Raw genomic sequence first — 25,336 nt, 5'->3', positions numbered from 1 at the left:
CCCTTTCAGCGATGCCGAATTGGTAACTGACACTTCGAACTCTGACTCTCCTCCTGAAAAGACTCCTTTGAACTCTGAACATTTGTCCTCTGCATCAGAAAAAACTCTGTCATCTGCGAACCTGAACATTTCAACAGCTACTAGTGATACGTTATTTGCCGATCAAACAGTTCCGGCAAAACTCAGATACAACTTACGACCTCGTAATATGGACAAATAAAGCAGGAAACTGCCTATTGGGATATTTTGAAATTTTGAACTTTTGCCTTCAGCCAGGAAGTTTGCTATTGCTTTATTGTTTTTAAAAATTGCCTTGCCGTCTGGGTAGCCGTAGGGTCGTGGCTGTGTACCTAGTTGAATCTGCGGGGGTCTGACACAAGGTCGATCTTTCTGTTGGTTCTGGGAACTCCCAGGGCTGATAGAGGCATTTTCATCTACGTACACATCATCAGTGGTCGCGAGCGGATTGTAGAAGATGGAGCTTCCTGCGCTGCAACGAGAAAATATGATTTATGTTCGCAGAAACAGACTTTACAGAATTCTTCACAGCAAATGCTTTTTGATACAATGTGCCATTACATTTTTGATTGTTTTGATAACGTTGGTGGGTGGAATCGTCTTTGGTATGAGTTTGATTTTTATGCCAGTAACTACAGTACCTCCCCTTGATCCTGCAACTTCTACTGTCTCTTCTATACACTCTTTTCACTCATTTCCTGAACATGAGCAAGCTCGACGCTCAGAATTTATCAATAACACTTTTGTACAGCTCTTGCACCAACACCAACTGGTAGTTAACACTACAGACTGCTGGGTGTGTGGCTTGATACCCCACACTATGGATAAAGGCATCCCCTACCTGGTTTTGCCTTTTAGCTATAATGGATCATTTCAGGCCCTTCAAACCATCTTTGCTTATGCCCTTGAAACCTATCCTCCACGTCCACCACGCTCCACTAAATATAACTCTGCCAACAAAGCTTTAGTCCAGGGAATTATTGACATGATCAAAGACGTCAATAATACTCCATCTTACCCTAGAGACGAATTGCGAGTATATTTGAGTTGGAATTCTTCAGAGTATCGCCTTAGTTTGGGAGAAAGCAAGCGTAAAAGCTCAACTCCAGTCTGGGTCGTACCTCACCGAGGTCAGGTCTGTTTGCAAGGTAATGGGAGAAATCCGAGAGCTCAGCTAGGGAGGAGTGAGTGCGTAGAGACTTACGTGTTTCCGTCTAACTCTTCCCCTGCTTTCCTTACTGCTAGGGGTACCTACTTCATCTGTCAAGATAGAGCGTATACATGGTTGCCTGCTGACTTTTCAGGTTCATGTTATATTGCTCGATTGTTGCCTCCAACGTACACTGCTTCATCTGATTATCACAAGACCAGAGTAGCAAGAGGTGTCTTCAGCAAGGAAGATACTGCTGGTCAGGAAGCTGGAGACTTCTTCAAAGGCTTCCTTCCGTTCTGGGGGCCTATGGCCAATAGTAGAAACATACGTCAGCTAACACGGGTAGTTGAATCTACTATTACCGAAACTGCTGGTGCCCTTAGCAACTTGACAGCTGAGCTTCAGGGGGATAGACTCATGACGTTGCAGAACCGTATGGTTCTAGACGTAATACTTGCAGATCGAGGTGGGGTATGCAGAATGATCCAATCGAGCTGCTGTGTCTTTATTCCCAATAATGCTCCAACAGTCTATGAGGCGATCTCTAAGCTACACAAGATTTCCGACTCTATACACGTAGACAAGGGAAATTGGTCCTTCATGGAGTGGTTTTGGACTCTGATCTCAGTGTGGGGATGGAAGGTTCTGATGGTCATTGGTGTCATCTTAGTATTCCTATTCTCATGTTGCCTGATTATCCAGTGTGGTCCAGCTCTGTGTAGTCTCTGTGCTGCAACTTGTTTTAGGAAACCACCGGCGTTTGGAGAAAAGGCGCGAGAAAGGATGATGATACAACAACATGTCACTGACCTGATGAGCATAGAATTAGACTCTGACATAGACTGAGTAATTGCCTATGTAAGGGCAAAAGGAGGGTCTGAGGTTCCGTGACGATTTGAACCCGTGTTTTCAATATTGTCGGAAATACATAATATTGGTATCAGCGAACCGCAAATGATCCATTTAGCATATCCTGGTGTTTTCACTACGCTACGAGCAAGAGTACTCCTGTAACAAACACATTTCTGATCTACCCATGGCATCCATCTTAGATCATGGCAGCCATTTTGTGTTTCTTGCCCTCACATACGCAATAACCTCTGATCACTTCATTTCGATTAAGGACACGTAGCCTTAGCCGGAGATTCACCTCTCTAATGACACGTGCACCTTAGACCAGATCACGCTGTAGCTGCATGACTCGACAAAGGCTGCCTCCTCTGCCCGAGGCCAGTCCTGCTATACTGGTTCTCGTGTCCGTTGGCTTGATCACGATTAGGCGGCCGAAGCTGGTAGCCTTGCCCATTTACAACCCACAAACATCTCTTATCCTGCTTTTCTATCTTCTGCACCTGGCTCTGCTCCTTTGCTCCTGGGCCTTTATTAGGGGGAGGTAACGAAATTTACGATGAGGCGGTCCGGGTCCTGAATGAAAAGTTGACATGAGATTATGATGGAAAGGTGGGAACCTCTTATTCGTAATGTTGTATCATCAGATATTGCCGACGATTCCTGTACAATACCAAATATTTATTGTTTAGGACACAAAGGTTTGGGAGTGTAGTAACATGTGAAGAATTTGCCCGAAGCCCAATTAACAGTATATAAGGAGCAACCCTCTTTGTACAAATCGAACAGGCTCCTAGACACTGCCCATGCGTAGTTTCTGTGACTTCTGTGTCCCTGCAGTAATAAACCTTTGGTCTTTGACGCCACCATCGAGAAGCCCGTGTTTCTGTTTATTTGTGCACCAAGACAGGTGGAACTCCGGGGTCTTCGGGTGTTGTTCCCTGACACCTCTGGACGGAACCAAAAAGTCCAGAACTCCAATATGCAGAGAGGAAACTCCCTGAGTATAAGGGACCATATGTTTTAGTAGGTTTTTGGAAGAGAATGATGCATTGGCCACAGCAACATGGCAGATATCCCGGCTTTCCGCTTTGCTGAAAGTGCATCTGATGCCCCAGCAGATGCACTTATGCTAAAGTCATCCTAGCTTGGTGGGGGTGGGTCAATCACTTATGTGACAGGCAGGCTTATGCCCTCGCTGGAGACTAGACCCTCTACCAGCCTGGCAAGCGGGTGTGCTGCCTGATGGTCTCTGAATGAGGCCACTACTATGCCCCTTTATGAAGAAAAAAATTAACTAGAAGATGGAGCTGAGCTTCTACTGGTCTCCTCTTCTGTGAGAGGTGGAGGTGTGCAAGTCTCGTGGTATGAGAGTGTATGGTAGCACGTGTTGTGTGTGCACGTGTGTAGGATGTGGAATGCATGGGATACTAGAAGGTTGATGTTCTTGGGAAGGCAGTTGCTGAAGGAGGAGGGTTGGAGGTGGAGGCGTGTTCGGTGCCGCTGTGCTTGTACTACTTTCTCAAAAAATAGGGAATAAAGGAATGTGGAACTGGACCTGCCTACATCTTCTTTTTTACATGCAACCTTTCAGATCGGACCTCGCGTGCTACAAATCGTTCATTCACACCAACCAGGAGAGGCCGCAGAGGCTACGAATGAGTTAGAATGTATCACTGCAATGGTGGCTGGTCCTCCCTGAATACAACACCACAGTTGCGATAATGTCCAGTTCAAGGGCTAGTTGCCATGGTCGCTCAATGCATCCACTGCTGAGATCTGCGCATGATGAGAGGGTGGAGGGTGCAATACTAATGCGTCTATGGTCCTCTCATTCTCGCGAGATTGATACCATGACTGCCTTTGAGATGGTGAAAAGGAGCCGCAGGTGACAGCTCCTGAAGACAGTTCAATTTTGAGTGTGTGCTTTGCGGCGTTATATTAACCACTGAAGTCGTGGTATTTGTCACTATAGACACAACTGCACAGTCTAATCAAAAGCCTCCTCTCTGGCGCCTTTATTAAGGTTATATTTCTTATGAGAATCATGTACAGTCGGTGGGAGGTTACATTATTTTTTTGTTTTAAATTAGCAGCAAGCAGAAGTAAAGCACCCTTCCTTAACAGCGGGGCCGCCACTGTGTTGGGTAAGGTGTTGCTCTAAAAGTCGTCATGTTCAACAACCTTGCTTTGATTGGCACTTTCAGGCCGATTCCAAACCTGGCATAATGCAATCCTGAATGCCTGTCAGACCTCCGGTTTGCGGTATAATTATTGTACTAAACATGAATTCTGGGACTCCAGCCTAGACGTGTAATATAAGTCAAATTTTTACATTTGACTGGTAGAAGTACAGCTGCACTACCTTAGTTATGTACGCACCAAACATACGGCAGTGTACCCCCAGATTAACTTGAACAGGTACATCTTGGATGTGACTCACCTTGTACTTGCGTAGAAACAATTCACGAACGTAAAGCGAGAGCTTAAAGGGAGTATAGGAAAGCCAACACATTTTCAAGCAATTTCCCTGGCAGAAGTAAACTAGTTGTTTAAGAGAGCGTTGTACTGTAACAGCTGCCAGAGGGACTCCATGATACAACGAAAAAATTAGGATAATCGCATGTAATACCGGAAGCCGATTTTGTACAGCCAATTAGATTCCATTTAAAACATTAAACGCAGCTAATCCACTGCTAAAGAGTTGTAGCTAGAAATAATTGGCAGGTAATTACATTTCTCCCAATAGGAAGTGAGGCTACAGAGATTCACCAATCAGCCAATGGGGAGCTGCTGGAGCTGGGAACTGCCTCTTGCCGTTGTCAAGAGCTTCCGCCTTCTGATGCTGCTCTTAATGTACCGAGGTTGACCCCTTATGGTTTTGGGATGCCGCTGTTCACGTCATTCCCATTCCTTATTTAGACCCGGTTTCCCACCTGATATGTCATGTGGCTTTCCATATTCACACAGTAAGAAGTGTTGCCCTCTCCTTAGCTAGATTTATTGGACAGTAGCTTAGAATAAAGGCATATACTTTGTAAAGTACATGAATTAAGCACTGGAGTAGTCTTTTCATTTTTCATCCTTTTTACAGTTTGATATAGTACAGTCTCATTCTAAAGGCAGTGGAGCACCCTACTCGAGCGGCAGTTACATTACACCAGATCATATTCCAGGAGATTAAGTGATTTGCCCAGATTCACAGGATGTTAAGCCAGCGCCGAGACTTAAACCTGGTGCCCTAGTTCAGAAGTCGTAAGCTCTGACTGTACACCACATCCTCTCCTTAATTTGTACTTAATTTGTAAAAAAAAAAAAAAAAAAAAGGAAGGCCACTGCACATTACACCACCTACCGCGCATGCCAGCGCTGGCAATGACAATACCAGCACAGCTGCTAACCATCTCACTCTTACAAGTGTATCCATTCAGACTATTCCAGGCCTCTCAAAGCTATAGGAAGGGTGTGGGCAGCAAGTGCTATTAATTTTGCATGCATATTGAAATATTAATATTGTTGTTGTGCTCATCTCAAACAGTCAGACAGACCCTGCATGTGGAGGACTGTCATTAGTCATTGCTGAAAATTAAATGCTGGTGCCGAGCACCGGAAACCACAGGCTCACATTAAGCACTGCTTTTAGTTTTTTTTTCTTTTGTCCTAATGGTGCAAAGGTGCAATGGATTTATCTAAGAATTAAGGCCTAATATACTTTCAGAACAGTTAAAAGCTGCCTCATTTTTTTCTGTGTATACAGTCTTTATTGGCAAGCAGGCTCATTTTTTGTATATATAGTCTTTATTGGCTTTTTTTGCTGTAATACACATTGTCTTTCTACATTGGTGGTAGTTTAGCCAATCTATGTCTTTGTTGATACCAGGTGACTGAGACTCTGTCAGTTAATGTGGCTCTGTTCTTACTAACGCTGCTTAGACCTTTGTCTCTATATCCTTTATTTCACTATTTATAATTCTATACAGTTTTTGCTAATGTTTTTTTTTTAATACTAGTTTTGTCTATTGTTGAACATTTGTTTTCCATTTGTGTGATCACGCCAGATTTTGGTGCATGGATGCAATCTGATTTGTGATGTGTGCATAGGGGAACGATAGGCATTAACACCCATAACAACAAACTTCTTGGCGATTCACAAACGTAACTTACACATGTGCGTAATTTACATGCTCAATTTACTCTCACACATTTTTATTGGTTCTGGATCTTCAGTGGTTGGTTGTTCTTCATATTCTGAATATCCGCATGAATTTGCAGGTTTATTCCCATAAGTCAGTGAAATCGAGGTAGAATTCTTGGAATTCAGTGACTGAAGTACATTGCTCTGGGGCATTCAGAATAAAGAAGATATATTTTAGATTGTTTCGTTTTTACAAGAACTAAGCTGTGGAGACTCAAGAGGTAAGCTTAATATTTGCACATATTTCACAGAACATGCTAATATAAATAACTTCAGTAGTATTAGCTCCAATGGAGAAAGCTATCACCTATTAAAGAGGGCTGTTAGCTAGATCTCACTTATTCCTTCTCTGACTTAGCAGCCCATAATTACTTTCCGAGCCTCAGGTGTGTTTTGCAATGCTACATGCTATTCCCCTTTACAGTTTAACAAACTGTGGTTGGCTGTTCAACTCTGCAAAGCATCAGCACCAGAGGCTGTGTTTCCACTGAGATGTCTATTTGGAGGCATGCGGCACAAACACATTTTTTTCATTTTTAATGTACGTATTACTTGGGAGTGTTTTGTGTGTGTATATATATATATATATACACACACACACAAAACACTATATATATATATATATATATATATATATATATATATATATATATATATATCATCATCATCAATTTAACTTTATTTCGGCTTGTTTAAGAACCATAAAAGTACATCAAAGTAGAAAAATACATTTACAATGTTTAAAATAGTACACAGTTACAACTCATTTTGAATTTTTGCAATAAAAACAGTTAGCATGTGGGTTGTAGAGTGATGAAAAGAAACACTAAGGCAAGAAAATACATTGATTAAATATTCAGAACACAGTGAAAGCCTAGTATTACTGAATTAGAGTAGCTTGGTACTACCGAATCAATCTCCGTCTAATTAACCACATTGAAAACAAGAATTTAGCAATGGCAGTAACTATTAGTGCATTAGTATCAGTTTTTAAAATTCTAAAAAACTCTACGTGGTTCCTGACTCCTAAGTTCACACATAGCTGTATAATCCATTTTTTCCTGCTAACAGAATAAGCAGGACAAAACAAGATCACGTGGATTAGGGATTCATTTGGATCATTGCAACCTGGGCAAGGACGAACTGGACCCACTTTCCATTTATCAGTATAAGAGTGGAGGGGTAGTGTGCCATATCTAAACTGTAGATACAGTTTTTTTGCTAAGACAGGTTCTATAATGTCTAATTCCTTCTCAAAGCTGTAGACATTTTTGAAATCCAAAAAGCTGTCAGTGAGACTAGAAGACCTGGCTGATCGAAGGACCTCTTCTAGGTTGTAATATTTTATAGACTCTGCCAGGGTTTTCTTTGAGATAGATTTGCATGTGTCCTCCGGGTTGGACCAGAGGTTCTCCATGCCAATCCTAGACGCCTGCCCCCTTATAAAGGATAACCACTTTATCCTCCCTACACTCGGGCGTGCCATCACAATCTTCAATTCTTCTCTATAGCATTCGAGCTCCGGGACGCTCCACAATCTGCGCCAATAAAGGAGCGGGCGAGAGGCAATAGCTTCTGCAATGGGCCTCAAATTTAAATCCAACCTTAAAGGAACTAGAGGAGTGTTTTTTGGTAAGGAGAGCAGATGTCTAATAAAATTATTCTCTGTTATACTAATCTCACTTGCTGGACAATGGCCCCAGAGTTCAGCCCCGTAAAGGGTGGATGATCTGGTTTGGACTTTATATATTTCCAGTGGAACACTGACTACTTTATGGACACAAGACTTCTGCACCTTGAGAATCCCACCCGTAGACTGAGAAAGGGTTAAATTAGCCTTAGTCATTTGGGTTACCCAACTCATTTTATCATTTAAGGTCAGACCTAAGTAAGTGAAATTATTTACCCTTTCCAAGGGTCGTCCATCCATTAACGGGCGTGGACAATTTGTTGCATTGGCATTGAACACCATATACTTTGTTTTGTCTATGTTAATCACCAAATTCCTGTTCCTACAGAATTTGGTGAATTGGTCTAACACCCGCTGCATCCCCATAGGTGTTTTTGAGAGCAGCAGAGTGTCATCCGCAAACATAAGTGCAGGGAATTTGCCACCAGCTAGGTTAGGGGCGTCAATGTTATGTACACTATTTAGGTCGTCGACAAGGCCATTTAAAAAAAGGGAAAATAGAGTAGGGGCAAGTACGCATCCCTGCCTAACTCCCTTCTCAATAGGAAAAGCTCTCGTCAGCTGGCCATATTTGCCATAACGTACCTTTGCATAGGTTCCTTCGTGGAGTCTTTTAAATTGATGACATAGGTAGGGTGGAATCCCCATTGTTGTTAATATACTCCACAGTTGGTTCCTGTCCACCATGTCAAATGCGGATTTGAGGTCCACAAATGTCAGGTAGAGACTACCCCCTTCCAAGACCACATGCTTCCAGTATAGTACCTGGAGCCGTAGTAATTGGTCGATGGTGGATGTTTTGGCACGTAACCCTGCTTGCAGGTGGGAGAGGATGTTGTTCTCACTAATCCAATCTTGCAAGCTGCAAGATTATAGTGTTTTGTGTGTGTGTGTTGGCGAAGGAGATTATCTCCGAGCCCGTCATGCTGAGGAGTGTGTTCTCTTGGAAGACGAATTGTAAAACAAACGAAATACTGATGGTAGCGGGATTATCTTTGAAATATGCCGCTGCCGGGGAATACTAGCCACACATGGAACTTTTCCTTATAAAGGCATTTGGTATAAGGCTGCGGGCTGATTCAAGGAAATAATTCGGCCAAGAACAACATTGGAGGCCAGTACTCACGAAGAGAAGCAGCAAGGGTGCATTCTGGGCACTGTGGTTCGATTGACACAGTAGAAAATCTGAACAGTGTCGGGACACAGGTATGATGGAATACTACTAGATTTTGAGTGCTATTATTTGGCGGCACAGCTGCAATCCTTTACCCAGGAGATTGCGAGGGTCTACCGAGGCCCAGAGCAAGGTAGAGACGAGGGTACCCCACGCCATGTGCTCGCGTACATTACCCTTCACCAAAGGCTTCTCGTCAGAGACTTGTCTGTAGAGGAGCAGACATTTAGATTTTGCTGGAACCGTGCGCGTCGAAGAGTGGGAATTCGGCGAATGTAGATTCCGCTGGGAATGATCACGGCCCTACCTCATGGCGGGGATTGGTCGAGACTGCAGGGTTGGGAGGATGCAGGCCTACAGATGTTAGGTGACCTCTATGAGGACGGGGTATTGCTTCCGTTCCAGACTCTGCAAGACCGGTTCGACTTACCCAGGGGGGATTATCTGTTGCACGCGGCAGTGATCGGAGCCATGCAGGAGCATTGGGGCGAGGGGCTGCAGGAACCTACCACTTCTATGGCCTGCCAATATACGATGATGGCGGCAGGAACTTTTAAGGCGGTGACCTGCCTATATTCCCGAATGCTGCGAGAAACCCTGCAGCCACTCACTGCCCTGAAAGCTAAATGGGAACTGGACCTCCAAATGGAGATCCCCGACACCACTTGGGGTCAGCTGCTGCGGAGGGCGAGGAAGAGCACGAGAAACGCCAGATTCCAACTTATACACTTTTACATTCTTCATAGGGCGTACCTTACACCGGGGAAATTGAAGCAATACTTTGGAGGAGAACAGGCGACCTGCCCTAGATGCAATACGATGGAGGCGGATCTGGGTCACATGTTATGGGATTGCCCCAACTGAGGGATTATTGGCGAGAGATCGGAGAGGCACTGAACAACGCTACAGACAGGGAGTTGCAATATACCAAAGCGGTGGGAGTGCTGCACTGGTTTCCTCACACGCCCAAAAATAAGACGACAAGTAAGTTTATAGATATGAGGTTGATATTAGCAAAGAGGGAAATCACTAGGAATTGGAAATACAAGAGGGGGCCCACATACAAGCGATGGTACAATGAATGTCTAAAGTGGGCGGCGAGCGAAAGCATCTTGCGATATCAACTAGCTAGACGGGCTGCAGACGAGAAGGCATTAGAAAGGGCGACAGCGTGGGAGACACTAGTGCAGGCACTCCGAGATGGCACTGGAGAGGAGGAGGGCGAAAGCACAGACACTGACATGGATGAACCCACTAGCACACCGGGAACACACTCTTAGCGAATGTTACATTCCTCCTCGCACCCACCGGAACTTACATTCTCTAGTACTCCACTATAGCGCAGCCACGGGGAGGGGTGTTCTTGGGAGTTCAGGGGGGTTGTTGTTAGGGGGAGGGGGCAGGGTGAAAATTTAAAAGCGGACCACGTTATCCTAATGTCCCAGCCAACGTGAATTGGAAGAAAATGCAGAAGATGGATATATCACCGTCGCCACCCGGCCTTCTGGATGTGGACATACAGGCTGTGTAAAGGTGTCACTCAGACAAATTTATATCACAACACTGCATTGACAAAATATCTATCGCTGTAATGTATACACAATGATTTGGTACTGCAATAAAAACGATGTTAAAAAAAAAAAAAAAATGATGGAATACTACTAATTCCAATGGAACTATCCTAAAAGTGATCTATTCTAAAAGTAAACATTGAGTACTCACTGACACTGCGCCTTGAAGAAAGAACTATGAAAACCTTGCTGTCACCTTAAATTTGAACTGTTGGGCACTAGTCCCTCTTCAATGTTTAGAGATACGTTATATTAGAAGCAAACGAACCCATCCCTTGTAAATGCTGCATATGAATAAGCCTGATGGAAGGCGAAACGGACGCAGCCAGAATTGGCGAAGGAGATTATCTCCGAGCTCGTCATGCTGAGGAGTGTGTTCTCTTGGAAGACGAATTGTAAAGCAAACGAAATACGGATGGTAGCGGGATTATCTTTGCAATATGCCGCTGCCGGGGAATAATAGCCACACATGGAACTTTTCCTTATAAAGGCATTTGGTATAAGGCTGCGGGTTGATTCAAGGAAATAATTCGGCCAAGAACAACATTGGAGGCCAGTACTCACGAAGAGAAGCAGCAAGGGTGCATTCTGGGCACTGTGGTTCGATTGACACAGTAGAAAATCTGAACAGTGTCGGGACACAGGTATGATGGAATACTACTAATTCCAATGGAACTATCCTAAAAGTTAACTATTCTAAAAGTAAACATTGAGTACTCACTGACACTGCGCCTTGAAGAAAGAACTATGAAAACCTTGCTGTCACCTTAAATTTGAACTGTTGGGCACTAGTCCCTCTTCAATGTTTAGAGAGATGTTATATTAGAAGCAAACAAACCCATCCCTTGTAAATGCTGCATATGAATAAGTCTAATGGAAGGCGAAACGCGTCATGCATGCTATGTTGTCTCCATTAAAAGAAACTAAAAACAGCTTGATTGGATTGATTTGTGTGTAGATATTTTCCGTGTAAGCCCTCAACAATATCCTGAAACCTTAGTATCTGAATTGGGTGTAGTGCGATATGCCCAAACAAAGTTTTTTTCTCAATCCAAACCACTAGCCACAGACAATTGTATATTCTCCTTAATCATTCTGTTGCAGTGCTCAATCAAACCCTTACTCCTTAGGGGTAATATGAAGTGGTAATATGCTTAACACCAAAATCTGGAAGGAAAGTCTCACTCACATGACACAAATTGGGGAACATTATCTGTAATCAATTCATCCGGAACACCTTCTCATTGAAATAATTTCTTCAAGACCTCTTACACCACAGCAGAAGTAATGCTATTCATGAATGCAACCTCAATCCATCTAGAAAAATAATCTACAGCTACAATACCATATTTAACATGACCATGGTCCACACTAACTGGACCTATTATGTCCATAGCCAGCTTCGACCATGCAACCTCAGGCACCGGCACAGCAACAAGATAAGAAGGTACAGTCACTTGTGTCTTATCACTGGCGAAGCAGGGCTTGCAAGCTCTCACATGTTGCTTAATCTGTCTAGCCATACCAGGTCACCTATATGAATCTCTTACACTCCTCTTCATAGCCCTCATGCCTAAGTGCCCTAATCCAAAATCCTAGGTCTAAGAGCACCCTGCACAACTAGTACATCAGTTCTTCTCAACACACTACCCATCACAGGCAAGATTCAATCTTCCTAAATGCATCCACTTGTTCATCTTGTCTTTTACCATTAGGTCAGTCTTCATACATATATCTCATGACTGTGGTTAAAGTGCTGTCATGACTTAATGCTTCTAATCAGCTTCAGATATGGCACTTTGAGTGGCACTGGACACCTTACTTATTACAACAACATCCTCATCGAAAATTCTCAGATTTACTTCATGGGATTTCACAGATAAGTAGTCCGCCATCACATTTCTGATGCCCTGAAAATACTCCATTGTGTAACAGTATTCTTGCTATCTGAAGCAATTCTGAGTATAGCTCTACCAGCACCTTTTGTGGTGAACATGTTGATTAAAGAATTGTGATCAACTCTGATTACAAACTCTGTACCCCACACATATCGGCGAAAATGATTGACTCCCCACCAACATGCCAATGCTTCATGCTTCACGCTCCATCACAGAGTATGATGACTCAGCACCTTTGAGACCACGGCGGGCAAATGCTACTACCTCCCCTCTTCCATTTCTTTTCTGTAGTAACACAGCACCTAATCCATATTGACTAGCATCAGTAATTATTATGCATGTGTCCCTGGTGTCAAATAGTTTGAGGAGAATAGCATTGACAATTTCTTTTTACATATGGTCTCAAGTACTGCAATAGTGTTTTTGTTAGGTCAGTAGCAATTTCTTCTGCTGTGATTCAAGATGGTGGCTTCTAGCTGAGCATCCCTCTGTTTGAACTGCATGCTTTCCTAAAGGACTAATGGCAGAAGAGTAGGACACACTTAAAGACACCCTTTGGCAGGATAAAGTCAGGGGGTCTCAAAGGTGCAATCTGAAGAATTGGCGATTGGCATATGAAAGCAGAGGCTTTTACAATGGAGGCAGGTGACAAAAACTTAGAAAACATCTGGGGGATAATTCAAAAAGTCTTATCTGAGTAAATGAAGTAGTCTTCCACCTAATAAATTATGTCATGATTAGACCCTATGGATTAGATTCTGGATTCATGTCCCAACTACACCGTGCACTGCTGTCCCAACTACAAGGTGCACTCCTCAGATGTGCACGGTTTTGCCTCAATATTACATTTACACATTTATAACGGTAATTGCACCTCAAACTGTGTGACTGAAAAATTTGTGATTCATCCCTAAATTGTTAGAAGTAAATTATATATTAGGAAATCAAAAGTTACATGATTTAAAGAAAACATTGATTATTTGTTTATTGATTAAGAGAGTGCAAAGTAGCTAAGCAGTTTGTCTCACAATTGTGCATGTTTTTTAAAACGTTGACAACTTTGTATTGTGGAAAGCTGGTAGATGGCCATAGCTGGAAATCATGTCAACAGCCAGTCACCAAGTAGACCTGCCATGGGCAGGTGGAGTCTTACCTTTGCTTTTGGAAAAGTTAGGACATCCTGGCTGCTTTTTAGTTGTTTGAACTATAGATAATGTGGTTGTCTTGATGGGGAAAGTATAAATAATGCATACTCATCTAAACTAAATAGTTATGTGACATAACTTTAACAAAAACGAGTGCTGATTCAGAATGAAAGAAATATGAAATAAAGAAAGTTAGGAATGTACTCTCCTCACTGCTCTGATCCTAATGAGCAGTTACAATACCGCCAATATGTTTTTCCTTACATAGCTATATATTTTTCTCCTTTCGCAATGTAGCCTTCAGGTTTTCTACAATCTTTCAAGGTCCATCTGTGTACTCAATCCAAAGAATGATACAGGCTGCTACTCTTATTTGACTTTGGTTTGCTCCATTCATTCACTTGCCTCCATCCTCTCACAGCATTGTGAGTGACCTCAAATTAAACTGTAGTTTGCTATTTGGTTGTCAAAGTGCTCAAAAGAGTCAGTTGAAAATGAATATGCTGCAGAAGATGGGCAGAACCCAGATTCTGCATGATGCACCACTAGTTTCCCTTGACTTTCTGGCATGTTCCCCATACAAGTTGTGGCTTTTCCCTAGAAGACAGATAATATATGTTCTATGGATTCAAAATATGCATAATTCAAAGGGAGTGGGTATGTTACCAGTTAGCAGGACCATATCTCATAAAGTCTCCAAACCAACCTAGAGTCACTCCTACTTGCTACCTACACTCAGTACACTCAACTTTCACAACAGAGGGAATGAGGAGGGTGAAGGAATACATTGTGCCTCAGCTCTGTGGCTAAATAAACATTTCGAGTTTACTTTCTCTTTTGTTGTAGGAGTTTTTGTCTCTCGCAAACTTACAAACCTTATTGACACTTGTCATTAAGTTTTTGTCACAGCCAGGTTCGTACTGGCCTATAGGACAATCAGATATTGATCGATGGGCTGGTCTGACAGATCAGTATATGGGCTGTTTTTTGCTATTTATGGGCCTGTTTTACTCTCTGCTGGGCCGGTTTTTACTGTTGAGTTCCATGATATTAAAATAAAACATTGCCTGTGGAAAGCACAAATACATGCAGCCTCCCATACCTCACAAAACATGTATTCAGTGTATCTTTACAAGTTGAAAACTGCCCCAATCTAAAAAATAGGACACTTTTGAAGCTATCTAATTCACTAATTGGGTATACTTTTTATTTTGGTGCCGGGCCTTTTTCTGTCCCCATCCAACCCTGATCACAATGCAGTTTTGAAAGAGATGGACTAGGGGATGCAACAAACAATCTGAAGAGATGGTGGCATTATTCAAAGAACATGCAGGAAAAATGCAAACATTTGTAAAAATAAAAGCTGAGATATTTGCATAGCCTGTTTGTAACCAATTTGGTGTTTTCAATAGGATCTCTTTTGGTCCGGATTGCTTTTCGCAATCATGCGGATAATTTGAATTCAAGGTGCAGATCACATTAAAAAGCTGTAGGATGTTGTCTTGAAAGCACAAAGTGATTAGGATGTATCCCTTCATGCTCAAATCCAATCCCATGCAGCACGTTCTTGACCCAGCGAACTTTGCAAAAGCAGGCAATTAAGGCGTGCACTACTCTAAAGATGGCAATCATCTTTCAATGCAAATATTACCATAAGTCGTCAGCATGCTCTACTGAAGACTGCTTTGTTTGGAAACAAAGATCTCTGCGTATATCTTGATATTTGATTACTTTTTTCTGCAATTAAATTGTTTGCAATTAAATTGCTTGCCGGGAGCATTTTAACACCAGTTGCATATTGTACTTATTTTGATATTTTAAGGCTCAGCCAGCATTAGCTAAATGTAGATCAAATGCATAATAAAATAAATAGTCACATGCAGTCACGCACAGAAACTCACATAATTCATTTCAATGCACCAGAAAATGGGCATACAGCAATTTGTTTTTTGCAGTATCAACTGGTCACCTCATTTGCCAAATTGCAAACATTTTATGAAAAATTAAATTCATAACATGGAACTTTTGTTTTACCCATTTTGGCAGGGTCTGTGTAAGGGTGCCATCTATCCTACAACATTTTACTTTCCATTAGCCTTTGTCCAATTAATACTGAGGACTGAAGCTTCTGTTTTATGCCCCGATCTTGATATATCTGTAAAAAGAATGGACAAAACCAGGTACCGCCATACTGGGATCAATACCCTACAGTAGTTGTTCATGTGAATCTCTATATGTAGATAATGTAGCAGTCTTTTTTTTTAAGAAGATGGTTAATTTCTCTCTGTTATACCTTTTGTTGGCTCCTACCACAACCTCTGAAATGGAAGAAAAATGTGGGATTAAAGAACTGTATGGTGAACTGCATACAACCTTAGATATATTATAGAACTGTTCAAGGGGAGTTTCGGGTGCTGTTCTTATTTTAACATTGGCTATATGTTTGATCTATTGGCATGGGAGGATATTTATTTAAAAGGTCTTGCACAACATTGCTTCAATATTCAGGACTTAACTGAAGGAAAAAAAGAGGAAATATTCTTTAAACACCTTTGAAGGAAACTTTTACCATGCGGCATAGTAGTCATTTATTAGTTCAACTACTTGAATGTGGAGTGGTGTGGCTCACTGGTTAGAGGCGGCAGACCCGGGAGCAAAGGACGGCCCGGGACCAGGGTTCAATTCCCTACGCGGCAGGGGTGTGGACCAGGGTCAGCGGATTCCATAATTCTCACCTCGGTGCCTTCTCTAACCAGGAATCACACTCTGCAACTCTGGGCATTAGCTTGCCTCATCTCCACAACGGCCCCCCACATATGCTGGGGATGCCTGGTTTCACTGTGGAGATACCCAGTAGGGACCATCTCACAGGGAAAGCCAAGATGGGTTCCCCAGTGGTCTATGGCGCAGAGATACTCCTCCAGGAGTTGATTCTAGCGTGTTAGAAACCCGCAAATAAAAATGGAAAAGGCTGTTTCTTAATTTTGACTCAAGGGTTATTGAAACAAATATTGTCTTTAGAAAATGTGCTTTGTTTCTACTTTTTTCTGAAAATGTATGCAGAAAAGCAAATGTGCGCTTCTGCAAAAGAAGATGAGCAAAGATCTAAAAGAAGAATGGATTTAGAATTCGAAAAAGCAGACTAAATCAGAGATAACATTTTGAATTGGATGACCCATTTGATGTATTCGACCTCTGCTCCATCACAGTCAACCTGAAATCATGACTAGGACCTGGACAACCACAAACTGGTATTTGTTTTAATGGCGTTTTGCCTTAAACCTATGAAAAATCATATCCCTGGTATCCTTTAGATGGTTTTGTTTTCTTCATGGAATGTTTCTCTATTTTTCTAAATTGGATTAGGAATTGTATTGCGCTGTTTTTTTTCTTTTGTTTCATTGTTTGATACTGCTTGATCTTAATGTGCATTTCTCTGGGAAATTGCCTGCGACTTGTTCTATAGCTACCAGGTGTTAAGCAGAGTTGCACTGTGATGTGTTAAGATTAAGCTGGTAAGGATTCCTACTTCACAAATTCTCCATCTCTTGTTAATTGGCGCCCATAGGAATGTGTATCTTTTTGCGTGATCAACCCATTATTTTTCTACCTCGATGTGCAGATCTTTTTGATTCTCTGCATGACAGGATGCTAAATGCTGCAGAGCTCATGTGTTCCATTCATTAAACATGCTAGTAGATATCAATTCAATAACAATTGGCATATTATACTCTTTAGTAACAAACAGCAATATAGTGCAAAAGAACCAGCGGGGGAAAAATCGATTCCAATTTTGGGATGCAATGTGCCCTTATACCACAATTATGTGTATAATAGCAAGGCTAAAAGACACCTAACTATTGAGGTCTCAACCACTGCAGCCCCAAAAGCTGCAGCCAGCACTTTCCATTTTTCAAGGGAAACTACTTTTGGCATGCTGAAACGTAGGGTTAACTTAGTCCCTGCAAGTAGTTCCTTTCAGTGCATAAGGCCAGGGTGCCTTATTTGTAAAAGCGAGGCATGGTAAATATAGACTTACTATGCTTCCAAAATCGATTTACAAAAGGGGGTGGTGATGAACAGAGTGTCTGAATTGAGCAGACCACTCTTACCCAGTCCAAAGATCAGGGCTTGATCCATCACCGTTATTTATCTCACTGCCCCATCCCAGCTCAGAACCTGGCTATATGCAAATCAGTCTGTCCCTGGCCCAGTGCATCATGGGAACAGGGCAGACTAAACTACCAAGCCAATTCTTCACCAGAAAGGAGACAAGCTACCCTCACCACCCCTTGTTGTAAATATTTTTGTCCACCCTAAGCGTGGAAGGGTATTCTCAGATGTGAGACCCTTGCTCATTGCACCATCAGGATTCAAGCAAACCGGGCCGAAGACGGCTGTAATGCCAGAAACCGGTCCCCGGGAGCTTGTTTCCTTCCCAGTGTAAGAATTGGCTTTTGTAGTTTGGTTTGCCCTGTTCCCATCATGCACTGGGACAGGAACAGACTAATTTGCATACAGCCAGGTTCTGAAACTGGGATGGTGCAGTGAGCTAAAAAACGGTGTTGGATCTAGCCCTGATCTCTTGACTGGGTGAGAGCTTTCTGCTTAATTCAGAGACTCTGTCCCTCACCACCCCTTGTTGTAAATATTTTTGTCCACCCTAAGCGTGGAAGGGTATTCTCAGATGTGAGACCCTTGCTCATTGCACCATCAGGATTCAAGCAAACCGGGCCGAAGACGGCTGTAATGCCAGAAACCGGTCCCCGGGAGCTTGTTTCCTTCCCAGTGTAAGAATTGGCTTTTGTAGTTTGGTTTGCCCTGTTCCCATCATGCACTGGGACAGGAACAGACTAATTTTCATACAGCCAGGTTCTGAAACTGGGATGGTGCAGTGAGCTAAAAAACGGTGTTGGATCTAGCCCTGATCTCTTGACTGGGTGAGAGCTTTCTGCTTAATTCAGAGACTCTGTCCCTCACCACCCCTTGTTGTAAATATGCTTCCAAAATGACAACATTTAAACTGTTATCTCATGGTAGACTTTGAAGTAGCATTTTGTAAAAGCCAACCTTGGATTGAAAGGCAGGATGTTGGTACCTTGCACTCAGATTTAAGGTCACTGCCTCAGCTTAGGTCGCTAGGGTGAATGTAATTGTCCTTCAGATTACATTGGATAGTTGGATGGCAGAAAGACAGGTATCAATCAATCAATCAATCAAAGCATTTATATAGCGCACTACTCACCCAGAGGGTCTCAAGGCGCTAGGTATATTAATGAGTGTATGAAAGGAAAGGTGTATGGCCAAAGGAAAGCAAGATAGGCAGATAGACAAAGAGATTGATGGATTAAATTATTCATGTTAAATGGGTGTGAAGATACATAAGCAGCAGAATGGATGAATAGTGTGATACACTGGCTTGTTGGTAAATGGACCACCTATTCAACCATACATCTTCTCATCCATACATTCATTAATACATCTGTCTGTCTTTCATCCAGCCCTTCATCCCACCGGTAATTTGTAGGACGCACACTTTCATCCTAGCGACCTAGTACTTTCTCTACTTCATCTTCAGGAAAACTAACCTGAATTCTGTGGGCAGTTCATTACGTTCTGAGGCCCCTTTCCCGGTATTCTAAGAAACAGTTATCTGCATACTGAGAATCAATAACCTGTATACGGAAGAGAAGAAACTACACTTATAACTAATGAAGCAGCGATTCACACCTTCATATCAGTACCTGCACTTGATTTATCACTTACCTGCATTGATAGGTCGTGTGCCATTATTCACATGAACAGTTTCCTAAATCGCGCGACCAAGTTTACTGCATTCTAAGGCCTGGTAAGGTGTAATTTAAGGACCCTAACTGCATCCAAAAGAGCAGTTAGTGGGTTAACCACATTCGGAGGTACAGCTACCATCATCCTAAGTACCAGTTGCCTGCATCTTGACATTACTGAAGTGCATGCAGGGGTCTAGATGTAGCCGCCATTTTGTAATCGAGCATGTGGCATTTAATTACTGCAGTGTTTCTAAACCTTTATACCTTAACAGCTGGAGTTACTTGAACTGAGCTGTCAGCTGGAACCACTCACTTTATTTTCTTGGCGCTGTCTAAAGTTTTATATATGCTCGCATTTGATCATTCTGTTGTGAAAGTAACACACCGGGGTGCCTAAAATGCATTTCACATGATTTCTCAGGAAGGGCTCAACCTTGCCTTTTGTAAGCCAGCTGACATCCTTCCGCTGCGCGGAATGCATGGCCGCAGACTGTGTCATCACATTCTTCCTGTGAAATGGGAAAGACACTGTGAAATGGCCATAGCCACACAATATGGGCCGGGAGATGCTGGGAGGTGCTTTGAAACATGAGGGAGACAAAACAGATCCACGGGGAATGCCATACTGGCAACTGCATAGTGTGCAGCTCAGGAGTCGGCTCCCACCAATGCACACGGTGTGCAGACCTTTCTAAGTGAGTGCGAGTCCTTTTCCTGTCACAATGTCTGCCTCTTAGGAGTGTAATGTTTAGTGCAGGACACAGTTAGTTAGATGGTAGAACTGGCCCAGGGCATGTGCGCCCGGCCCCTTTTATTGCCAGGGACACCTGACCAGTAATGCCTGTGCTGGATGGGTGTGAGGTGAGTGCAAGCCAGCCCTCAGGGAGTGGCTGGTGCTGCCAGCAACTAGAACAGTGATCAGCAGATCACTACATCCCTCCCAAACTTTATTCAAACAGCAATCAATCCAGTCTGCACCTGTGGGAGAGAATAAACAACATAAAATACAATAACAGGAACTTCCAATGAGTCTCTTCAGCTGCTTGCAACAAAAAGACAATGATATAACAGCTGCTAGGACCACCAGTTCACTTTGGCACAGTTCAGGGTTCTCGGCGGGTCCAGTCTCTACTCGACTCTTTGCATGAAAGTGGTTCTTACAGTCTTCCTTGCTATTGCTCTTGTGGTGAATAAAATAGGTAGAGTGAAGGCGGATCAGATGGATGCTCCTTCCCACCAAGCAGTCCTGGTTGTCGTGTTTCTCCCTACCAGCAGCATTGCTTCTCTTTTTAAATTGTGGAGTAGTTGTAAGCCATCCCTCTCACTAATATGCCCCTCTCACAGGTATTTCCCTCTCACTGGGTGTTCCGGAGGCCCTCCTTGCCAGGTTTCCACGGGACAGGTGCTTTTTCGACTTGTCTCTCCAACACAACCACCGGGATGTGTGGAGGAAGCGCTAATAGTCCCACCTTTGTGTCCTTAGCTCCACCCGAAGGGTAGTTGTTGGCTCCTGTCATTTCATCTGAGATCTTCGTCCTCCTGGGACCTGCAGAAGAGCGTCTGTGGATCCATCTCTCTTTTTGGGACACGTTGCCACTGGCGTCCCTGAGGCTGGCACGTGTCACTTTTGCCTTTTGGTGTGCTAGTTTTCATGTCACACACTCCTCTCTACTCTTCTGCTTGAGCTTTCTTCATCACCGTGGCACCATGCCACACAATTTCCTTCTTCTCTTTCTTTCCTTCTCGACGCAGTCTGGTCCCCTCTTCTTGCTTGTCTTCACTACCCAGGCCTCTCTGTGGCGTGCACTCCACACATGCCTCCCTGGTCTTGTTCTACCCCTAGTACAACTATGCTACAAAAACGGCCCTGTAACAAAATCAGCCCCCAAGGGCCCAAAACCGGCCCCCACCCACGTGGCGCACCGGGGGATTGCCCGGTGCCCGCTATGGCCAGTCCGGGCCTGAGCCGCGGGCTACCGATCACCTTCTTCACCCCGGAGTTCTTCACAACCCCCACAGGTCTTCCGATGAGTTTGTCACCAGCTGCAGGGAGTGCCCTCGACTCAGGCAGCACAGATTCCCCTTCAACCACCTTCAAAACAGCAGCTGCACACGCGGGCAAGTCCCACTTGTCGCCAATGTAATGTTTAGTGCAGGGCCCTAGCCCCTCATGCACGCTGCAATGACTGGACACGGACACAGTTAGTGAGATGGTAGAACTGTTCCAGGGCACGTGTGTCGGGCCCCTTTTATTGCCAGGGTCACCTGACCAGTGACTCCTGTGCTGGATGGGTGTGGGGTGAGTGTTACCCAGCCCTCAGGGAGTGGCTGGTGCTGGCAACAACTAGAACAGTGATCAGCAGATCACTACAAGGAGGTTGTACGTCTGATGACGGGCGCCTTGCTATAATCCCAGTTATATGTAAAGATACAGCACGGGGTGTAGCCCCATCCTCAGAGTCTTGTCAAATTAATCAAATGTGCCCTGAAGACAGAGGATGCTTGTTAGCATGCTACAACATGGCATACTGTTGTTTAGCATGACACGCCATTGCAAAAAGAAATTAACCTGCACGAGCAATGGTAGCCGCCCCTCCCCCCTCATTACTGTCACACTCTTCTAATACTTAAAGTCTTACATCGGCTTCCTGTTTGGGCTTGTTCAATCTTCAAGACACTCTGTCTCGTTCACTATTCCTCCGGCTCAGCTCTCAGATGTATTGCTACCCAGTTAGTAACATGCGCCTTCAAAAGCCCTTCATTTTTCCTCACATATTATTAATGAGTTCCGAGATTTAGTAAGGTCTGAGATGGTGGTCGAGGCTTCTCGGTCTCAGCTCAGACTCTTTGGAACTCGCGTGTCTCGAAAATCAGAAACATCTTTTCTGATACGGGTTCCTGAAAAGACCGGAAGCATCAGCTGTACCTGTGACAAATCAAATCACTGCTGAGCAATAATTCTGTTTTTAATAACTGTAGCGCCAAGACACCCACAGCTGGAAGCAGCCTTCAGAACCAGCATTACTTAACATAATATGATTTCCCTCACTCTAGTAATAACGGTGCTTTTAAGCAGCCTCATTGCATTGATCACATACAGATCACTTAATGCTGAACATAAATGTCCTTGTGGACGCTGCCCACCAGAATGTACACAGACTCGGAGCATCGTTTGCAGTGGGCTTTAAAACCCTTGGGTTTCCAAAGCACATTTACGGGAGGGGGGGGACTTAATGTGCGCCAGCTCCACGCCTCCACCTGGTCAGCCCCCTATTCTTCTGTGGACAGCTGTGAGAAAGGTTTAGGGTCCGCTAGCAACAGATATATCAATTACGTGACATGAGCATCATTGGAGTCCTCATTCGGCCACTTCACTTGTGTCACCATGGCAGCTCTGCACACACCTTTCACCAACCCAACAGATAGCAAGACGGGGGCCCTCTCCCATATACTCTCACGTAAAAGTGATTGTGGTCCTTAAATGACGTCTCACAGCAGCATATGTCTGTGGAAGATTGTCACACTCACAATTGCCCTCATAATACATTACTACCTGCAAGACCCATGAAGATGGTGTTGCCACCAGACCCTGTGCAATGGACATAATGTTCTGCTCTTTATTAAGGGGTGAATGCTCATCTCGTAGTTATCGAAGCCCTGTCTTCTAAGCCCCTCCCATAAATGTTTATTGACCTCTATCCTTTTGAACACGGTTCTCCAGTGTCGGTCCTTTAGGGCCAGATCCATGCCAGATTTTAAGATAACTACATTTATCTAAATGGAGATATGCTAAAACTCTTGCATGGATCCGGCCCTCCAGGACCGACTTTGGAGAACCCTGCCCTTGAAGATTGAAGTACCAGAATGAAGGTGGTGCATTTATGGATTCTTTTGTTTTTTCTAACTTTTATTTATTGAAAGTTTATCAACGTACAACACACAAGTACCAGTATACAACCAGGTAGGCATAGGAAGACCATACTTGGCGAGCAGTGCTACATGTAATGGTACAAAAATAGAGAGGAGGAAATGGGGGGAGGGGATCAGTGGAAACCCAACACTTATTAAGAGGAGGACAGCAGAAAAACAATTATAAACGTGCACTGCGAGTGCCTAGACCCTCACCAGCCAGCATGCGCGAGGCAGGACTATTCACAGATTCTTGAAAACAGGTGACATTCTTGTCAAACACAAGCATGCTCATATAATTTACCTTGGATTCAGACTTATTGTAAGGACTTTGCACATAGATGTGTGCCTTGGGTGCTCTAAACCATTGAACTAGCTTCCACAAACACATGGTAAAATACACATACAGTACTTGAGGAAATAACACTATACAATTTTGTTCGAGTGGCGGAAATAAGAGTGGCACACATTTGATATCAATAGAAATTTATTATTCATTTAGAGGATAGGGCAAGTTTACAGGCTAGTGCCAAGAGGAACAATAACTTGACCCAAAAGGTAGTAAGAATCTATTGAACAAGCAGGGCAAGTCCTTTAAAAGTTCCTATAGACACGATGGCTGCTTTAATATTTTCGCTGCCGTCACAAGAACGATATATCCTAGCAACCTCTCGGGGTTCCAATTATTGTAGATTTTTGCACCTGTGCCCAGAGCGCTTTTTCACTGCAAATAATTGGCCAATGTCTGTGTTACGGTACCAAAAGCGCTAGGTGCTGAAGTGCCTAAGCGGTGCAAAGCAGGCCTTCTGCGCCGCTAATGATGAGATAGCTTCACGCATGAGCCATTATCACAACCTCACAGCAGCTTAGGACGCCACTGGAGCTCCATTTAATAATGCAAGCCCTCTAATCTCCGTTCTGCTACAAACAAAGCCTCTAGGAGGAAAAAAGTCTTTCAGAATGTAAAGTCAGGAGGCGAGAGAGCCGAAGCAGTGCGTAAAAGGTAGCTCTGGCGCCTTGAGATTCATTACAAAAGGGATTCTATCTATTGTCATAGTTGGGTAAGCTGCTAAAATGGTGTCAGAGAGCGGGGCGCAGTTCGTCCAATTTCCACCGCTGTTCGGTGCCAGGCTGAGAGTCGTAAATGTGAGTTTGTCTGCAGCTGATTCCAGATGCCCAGGTCCTATTTCTCATGACTTCGAACATGAATACGTGACCTGCCTCCTGACTGTGACTAGTTACCATACGCATCCCTGGCTCACTGGTGGAATGTGAGTGTCAATGAAAGGTTGCCGAGGCACAGTTGACAGCTGTGGCATGGGTACAGGTGCTAGAAGGCTAATTAATAGCAGGTCATATTCTGCAACCCCTCATATTATTATTAATATTGTTGCTTAAGTTGGTAATTCCTTCCTCACTCAAGGCATCATCCCAATAAATTCTCAAGACAAACCAGATCCTAGAACTCCTAAATAAACTTCCAAGAACCCTGTTGACCTCACCAACTACCGGCTCATCACTCACCTACCATTCATTGCCAAGAGCATAGAAAAAGCAGTCTATCTTCAATGCAAAGGTCACATTAATGGTAACCATCTGTCAGTTCTCACCAAATGCCAAGTAATCTATTTAAAAACTCTACATCACAATGCATTACCTGTCCACAGCCCAGCTTCCTCTTCAAAGACTCATTAACTTTTGGCTTGTCTTTGACCTTTTGGCTTGGTTCACGCTTTAGAAATACCATATACATACATGCATACATACCATTATCATTATTATTATTAATTTTACAGAGGGATGAAGCACAGGGAGACAACTTGTCAAGATTGATCTCTTCTTTGCTTTATTTGATTCAGTACACTTCAAAGAGTGATAAAAAATTTCCAAACTCGCTAATTGAATTGAATTGAATTGAATTGAATTGAAGAGTACTTGTATAGCG

General features: G+C 43.4%; 1 protein-coding gene across 1 annotated transcript in view; it reads right to left on the bottom strand.

The window, feature by feature from the left end:
* Positions 1 to 25,336, bottom strand: part of KCND3 (potassium voltage-gated channel subfamily D member 3) — a 950,457-nt gene that overhangs the window by 494,171 nt on the left and 430,950 nt on the right. The window lies entirely within an intron of this gene.

Source organism: Lissotriton vulgaris, chromosome 5 (assembly GCF_964263255.1).
Source record: "Lissotriton vulgaris chromosome 5, aLisVul1.2, whole genome shotgun sequence".
Classification (NCBI taxonomy): Eukaryota; Metazoa; Chordata; class Amphibia; order Caudata; family Salamandridae; genus Lissotriton; species Lissotriton vulgaris.
Note: the sequence above shows the minus strand (reverse complement) of the source record. Positions and strands in the feature narration are given on the sequence as shown.